Genomic DNA, 6,690 nt, shown 5'->3' with positions numbered 1-6,690 from the left:
GAATAAGTTTTGCTTTTTCAGAAGCACATTGGAAATGTATTAGTGTCAAATAAATTTCTGCCAAACAACAAAACTGTCTTATTGGTCTATTCTTCCCTACCCTTGTGGTCGCATTTGAAGCTAGATTTATGGAGAAATCACATGGCCATATTGATATAAAATGAGGTGGCATGATAGCTCATTGGGTACCACTGTAGACTTTAAAGTTTCATCTTAAGTGCTGTGGGGTTGATTCTCACCCATAGCACTATGTATGTGAAGTTCTCCCTGTTTTAATGTGGATTTCCTTCTACACGCTTAAAACATGTTGTGAGTCAAACTGAGAGCCAGTAGTATGTACCTTAAAATAAACTGTGTTAGCCTACAGGCTTACTCTGACTGGACATGGAAGATGGAGTATGAAAATGTAAGTTTAAGGAACACACACACACAGACATATATATATATATATATATATATATATATATATATATATATATATATATGGTACTACATGTAATACTACATGCTACTTCTTAAAATATATGGTGTCATTTATAACACTGAATGAAATCGAAGGGTTGTTAAAGGAATATGAACAGTTATAAGTCAGGTAATATTACTAGAAGAAATTAAATGACTTCTAGTTTTACATCAGGTGGCAGAATGAAGTCGAGGCTCCTCGCCAATAAACTGAAGCCTTTTCTTCAGTGAGATGGAGGGACAAATGGAAGGCTAAATGGGGAGAGCTGGGCCAAGATTACAATTACATGTGTGCATATGCTGCTACTGCTGACACATTTACAGTAATTTTCTTTGAAAATATGTACCATGTTCCTTTTTTTCCAGCCCGAATCCACAATTGAAACGAGTATGAGCTCTGTAAAAGGTACAGCCATGCAGAAAAGTACACAGTTTAATTTAATAAACTATTGTTATCTATTCAACAGCATTGTTTTTATGCATTGGTTTAATGATACAGAATCTAAAATTCCAGTTAATTTACTCTTCTTTGCATTCATTTGCGTTAAATTTCTATCATATCAGGAGATGCATTGACTTGCACTGGGGGGAAAAACATCTAAAACCGTTTAGAAGTATAGAAAAAGACCTAACTGGTTGATTAACTACATGAATGATTTGTCCAAAGCGTGTGTTTTTTTTACAGCTGCAGACATGTCTGCACAGCGCAGTCCCACGTTTACCCTTTTCGCCCCCTGGCATGCATGCTTCCGTCTTTGCCATGTCTCCATACTCGCGCAGCGGCTGACCATTACGTCAGCGCTCGAGCTGCGCTCGCGGCCGGAGCGGAGAGTGATGCTAACAAACATGGCCAAGTGTCTGTTTTCCTTCGGCGTCCACGGGACTTGTAGTGTTTTTGAGACCTATCCGAGACTATGACCCCCCCTTGAAAACAATTTAGCAGCCCCCCTCCCCGAGCTCCCTGTTGCGTAAAAGAACTACGATTCCCGTGGAACTGCGATCAATTTTCTGTTAATGTCAATATGGCTGCTGTCAGACAGACAAAGGCAAGTCAGTCTCGTCTCCAAGCGAAATCAAATTAGGTGGCGAAAAGAAGGCGGCAAGGCTGTAAAACAGTTGGCGCATGTTCAGTGTCGGGACTACGCGAACGGATTTACTTTAGGACTAATATATTATCCCGTTATTAAATGGTGTGGTGGACGGAGGCCATAGATCCACAGACCAAGGTAAGAAATTTGTCGCTAACGTGGCTAACTAGTTAGCCACATCTGTGCTCACATATCCAGAGTAGTTGGGTCGGGTAGTTATCAGTTTGCGTTTGCAGATGTCATGCACGGGGCGAATGCAAAATATACACGTTTGCTAAATGAGGGATATAATAACATTAACCGATTGCTCACATACCCCGCGAGCTATCAAAACAGTTGTTGATAAATGCAAAGTCTGCGGCTGTCTACTGCATTATGGTTTGGCTGTTAAAACTGAACACAAGCTGCTTCTACGCCCATTCGCGTCCCAAGTGTTGCAGCTGAAGTCGGCAAAGTTACTGGCTAGCGAGGCTCTAGGTGTTTTTTTTTTTTTTTGCCTTGTTAACCATCGCTATTGAGGGGACTAGACGCGAATAGCTGGTGGGGTCGCAAGTTAACTATCTGCTAGTGGAGTAGTTGGCAGTGGCCACATCTGTCCTTGGAGCGCAGATATGTATCTGACTGACTGACTAGTTGATACAAAATATTTCCCAGCAAAGACGGGCTCATGGAGTTAACTCCGTAATCACGTTACTCTGCTTTCATGTATTCTTTTTTCGTCAAATACTGCTGAAAAGCAGAGAAATAAATACTATGGGAAATATAGCTGACTAGCTAACTAGTCAAATAGGACACAGAGGGCGTTAGCTCCAGGTCTTCAATTAGCTCGTAGCCTAACGTCAGGGTAGCTGTTTGTTTGCCCGCTTGCTCCGAATGTTTATTTTGCTATTAAGATTATATTTTAATATTGAGTTAGTTACATGTCAGTGGGACGTATTGTTATTAACGGGCTGCCGGTGAGGTGTAACTAGTACTGGTAAGTTTGGGCGTTCCGCCTTGCCGATAGCCGTTTAGCTTGTGTAGGCAGTGACGTAAGGATGACATTACTGTGCGGATACCGCGCCGGCAGAGTCTGATAAAAGCGGCTCGCATCCTCATCCTCATCATTTCTTCTTTTTAATTTAAAAGTTACCCATGGAAACTGTTGTCTCTCCCTCTTACTGGAGCACTTTAAAAGTGACCGTTACGTTGAATAGCTCCAGTCTGTTGCTTCGGCCTCTCGAGTTTTAAATGCATCCCAGGGTAAATGTTTTCGATGAAGACCTGTGCTTTGTTGATGTGTGGGCGGACTCTGTTTTTCTAAGTAGCACTTATCTTTTGAACAACGCACAGCACCCATGTTGACTTCAGGATAGAGGCTGAACCCAGTAAATGAAGACCCATTTGTTTTTGATCTGGAGTGTGGGTTATGGGGTATTCGTTCTTTGCCTTGCGCATCTACTAACTATTGGATGTCCCAACTTGAACGGTGATCATTAATTTAAATTCTCTAGTTGCAGTTAATCTGTAAAGGCTAGGCTGAAGTTTAACCTGAAAAACTGAAACCGAAGTTCTTTTTCAAAAGATACTTTATTGTTAAGCATCTAGTATTATTCTTATACTTTTTATACTTTGCAGGAAATGCTGTTTTTGATCAGATGTATAGTACTACTTTCACTTAATTCCAAAATATATTTTCTGCTCAAGAATGTCTCCCAGAGGTTTTAGAGAGCTAAAAAAATCTTTCCCCACTCTTACCAAGTAATCCATTAGCTAACTGTAATAGGACAGGAGGCATTTTTCAGAGTTTGCTTAAGGATAACCAGGTTTTTTATGTTTAGCCTTGTTATTTTCCATTGGCAGCTGTTATTTTTTAATTTATCTCTAAATCTGCATACTTATTTTCTATATTTTCCCATTGGCAAAAATACCTGCCAAAAAACAACCAATCTTTCTACATGATCTTTTAAAGATGGTTAAGATCAACTTGTATATACTGCATTTCTTTCTACAGTTATATCATTTGCCTATTCTTTGCATGTGGTCCCAGAATCTCTCTATTCTAACATTTCAATCCTTGTTTTAGATCACTGTGAATTTTGTATCTTCAAGTCTGCTTTCGCAGTTATATTTGGACGTATTTTTGATGCAGTTTTTAACTCAAAACCTGCACCTGCTTTTCAAGATACCCTGCATAAACACAAGTGGTGAATTATAATAACTGTAATTAAATTGATTATTATGCACAGAGGTTGAAGTGAGAGACAAAGTCCGCCCATTTTACTACTGGCCAGTTGCCAACATCCTTGGAGAAATGGGATGTCTATTATGCGTAGTGACTGATCTTAATTGCAATAAGTGTTTGAAACTGTGCTTAAACCTCATGGTTTGCACATGTGAACTGCATGTGGATATCTTTGTTTTGCAAGAATGCATTCTCATTTTATGTATATCATTTCAGTCCATCTTTATACACGTACAGTGTAATTTAACGTATTCTTATACAATCTACATGCAGATACTTTATATTCCAGCAGAGGTATTTAGTGAATTTTGATTTTTACTCTTCTGTTGTTGCTCTTCTGTTTTTTTTAAGTGTTATTGAATTGCATTGTTGGTGTAAATGCTCTGTTTGAAGACATCTAGGTATGCTATAGCACCATACTGAATAAAAATCCTTATTTCTCTGTGCTGTCCTACGGTCTTTGGGATGACCAATTCCTAGCTGCAACCATTGTAGATGCGATGTATATTGTATTGAATGTATATTGAATACAGTACTGCATGGAAATGCTTCACAATTTAAAATTCACTTCTATATCCTTTCGTAAGTGGCGGTACTTTAGTAGTACTTTATCTCTCACCTTATTTCTTTAACTTAGGGGTGTCATTGTGTGACCTCTTCTGTTGTTGATGCAAGTTTATGTGGACAGGAAAAAAAAAAGATATCCCAGAGTTGTAATGGCTGGTCGGATTGTTATTGAAACAAATCAATAGCAAACATGGTAAGAGGAAGGCTAAAGTCTATAAAGATGGACTAAAGTGACGATATTGTAAATCACAATGATTCTTGCAGTTGCTGACCAGTGCAATAAAACTGGTATTCTACAATGTATGCAACATAATATTATTAGCAAATACCGCATAAATACTGCAATGTTGCTTAAAATCTGCACAACTGGTTTGTGCTAAAAGGTTTTCATTTTCATAGAAATGCTGCATTTTAATTTCTTTTCTATTTCCATTCATGTTTTCTGTTGGAAACAGAAATGGTAATCAGAAGTGTTGTTTCTGTTTAGATCAAGGCTATGGGAAAATGATAAATGCAGTTGCAGCTGCAGTTGTCACCCTTGCCGGAGACATAAGTGGAGCTGACCTGAATACTTCAAAGCTTTGTTTGTTGGGTGGGGACTTGAATGTCTGTGCCATATGCAGCTGTCTTAACTGCATATAAGGATAACCTGTTTTTTTATTATCTCTGCCTTTTAGAAGAGCTGCATTACATTTAAATGTGTGTACCGTTGGGAATATTCAAACTTCAAGATTTGAGGGGGAAATGACTTATCTGGAGGCAAAACTAGGTTGAACACCTCCCTTGTCCGATATCTACTTGTTGGTTATACTGAGCATTTTAAACTACCCCTCTGCATTGCAGACGGATAGTTATAAGGTTTACTTATGTTGCCCAGAACAAGTACGTAGCTGAATGCAAACCCTTGTAGTTTGAAATGCGAGGGGTTAAAGTCACTTTGTAAATGATTCTGCAGTCCGTATCTATGATTGCTTTGTGTTATTTGCCATCCATATATGTTAAGATAGCAATGCGTCCTTGTTTCAGTTCATACTTCATGGCACTGATTTGTAAGGACAATGTTCTGTTTTTATAACTGAAAAACACAACGTGGAAAGATGTTTTTGTATTTATGTGCACTTTTGATTTATTGGATGATTAAGACTTATGATAATATAATGCAGAAGTAGATATGTCTCATGTGACCTGTTTTTTCGCCCCCACTATAATCAGTTTATTAAATGCCCTTGGTAATATTTCTCTGAAACGGATCAGAGTATGTTATAAAGTTCCTGCAGGTCATCACAAGTGACAACATTTCAGGCAGCACTTTAAACGGGGAACTGTGGTTATTGGGATATATGTCTGAGTCCAGTGGCCTGTACCGCAAAGCGGGGTCACTGGCTTATCGGGGTAACTTGTCGGATTTAAGGTAGTCTGGGCAAAATGTAAGTGAACGAATATGAAGTCCATTTAAACTGTGGTACCTTAAATCCGACTAGTTACCCAGATAAGCCAGAAACCCGCTTCGTAGTACAGGCCACCGAAGGTCGTGAGTTTGAGTTCTGTGGCTGACAGAGTAATCATATCACTATTAGCTCCTCAAGCAAGGCCCTTAACCCCAACCACTCGAGGAATGCTGGCTGGCACTGCTGTCTGACCCAGACTTTCCTCACTTCCATTGCTTTGGACAAGGGAGTTTCTGCATAAATAGAAATTTAAAAAAAAGGTCTGAATATGGACCAAGTTCATTGCTATGTTGAACCCTTGTTGTATCTAGTAGATTTTGTAAAAATGTTAAATGTTTAAAATCAAACGACCGTTCTGAATAACAACTAAGCCTGGTTCTTGCATGTAAGAGACTATATTAATTATGTTTTGCATGTTAAATTTGACAATATAAAATATTTCTGACATTTTGATTTAAAAATATAATTATTACAAGTACATTTAAACCAAATTAGATGGTTGGAAGGAAGCTGAAAACACCAGCTGACACAGATCAGAATTATGTGAAGCCCATAATGGATCTGCCTAGCTGAAAGCATTGCTATTTGTTTGTATTTGTTTCGACATTCCCATTAATCATGCAGCATGAGAAAGAACTGTCTCATTTTGTATAGCTCCCGATGCTCTTTGGGCACTGTCCTTTCAATATAAACTCTGTGCCTTTACGTTACTCACAGTTTGACTGAATCAGGCATCATTTTCCTTGCAATGGAAGCAATAAAGGTTTTTTTTTTTTTTACACCTGAGTCCTTTGAAAGCAGTGTTTTGTATTTCATGTAGTACCGGCCACTTTGCAGGACCTCAGTAATGTGCATGTTTTAGGTCGTGTTTTGATTGTTGGCTGCAGTAAAGTACAATGTG

The 6,690-nt window shown here is 38.6% G+C and overlaps 1 protein-coding gene across 8 annotated transcripts in view; it reads left to right on the top strand.

Moving 5' to 3' along the window:
- Positions 1 to 1,276: 1,276 nt before the first annotated feature.
- Positions 1,277 to 6,690, top strand: part of LOC125707606 (homeobox-containing protein 1-like) — a 28,884-nt gene continuing 23,470 nt past the window's right edge. For 6 of the 8 annotated variants that reach the window (XM_048974857.1, XM_048974859.1, XM_048974856.1 and 3 more), the window contains exon 1: positions 1,278 to 1,688. The gene's annotated coding sequence lies outside the window, so the exon portion shown is untranslated. Of the gene's footprint in view, positions 1,689 to 6,690 lie in introns of all 8 variants that reach the window. The other 2 variants (XM_048974860.1, XM_048974858.1) reach the window with 1 other exon arrangement.

The sequence above is a fragment of the Brienomyrus brachyistius genome, chromosome 14 (assembly GCF_023856365.1).
Source record: "Brienomyrus brachyistius isolate T26 chromosome 14, BBRACH_0.4, whole genome shotgun sequence".
Lineage (NCBI taxonomy): Eukaryota > Metazoa > Chordata > Actinopteri > Osteoglossiformes > Mormyridae > Brienomyrus > Brienomyrus brachyistius.
This window is presented reverse-complemented; position numbering and strand designations above follow the sequence as displayed.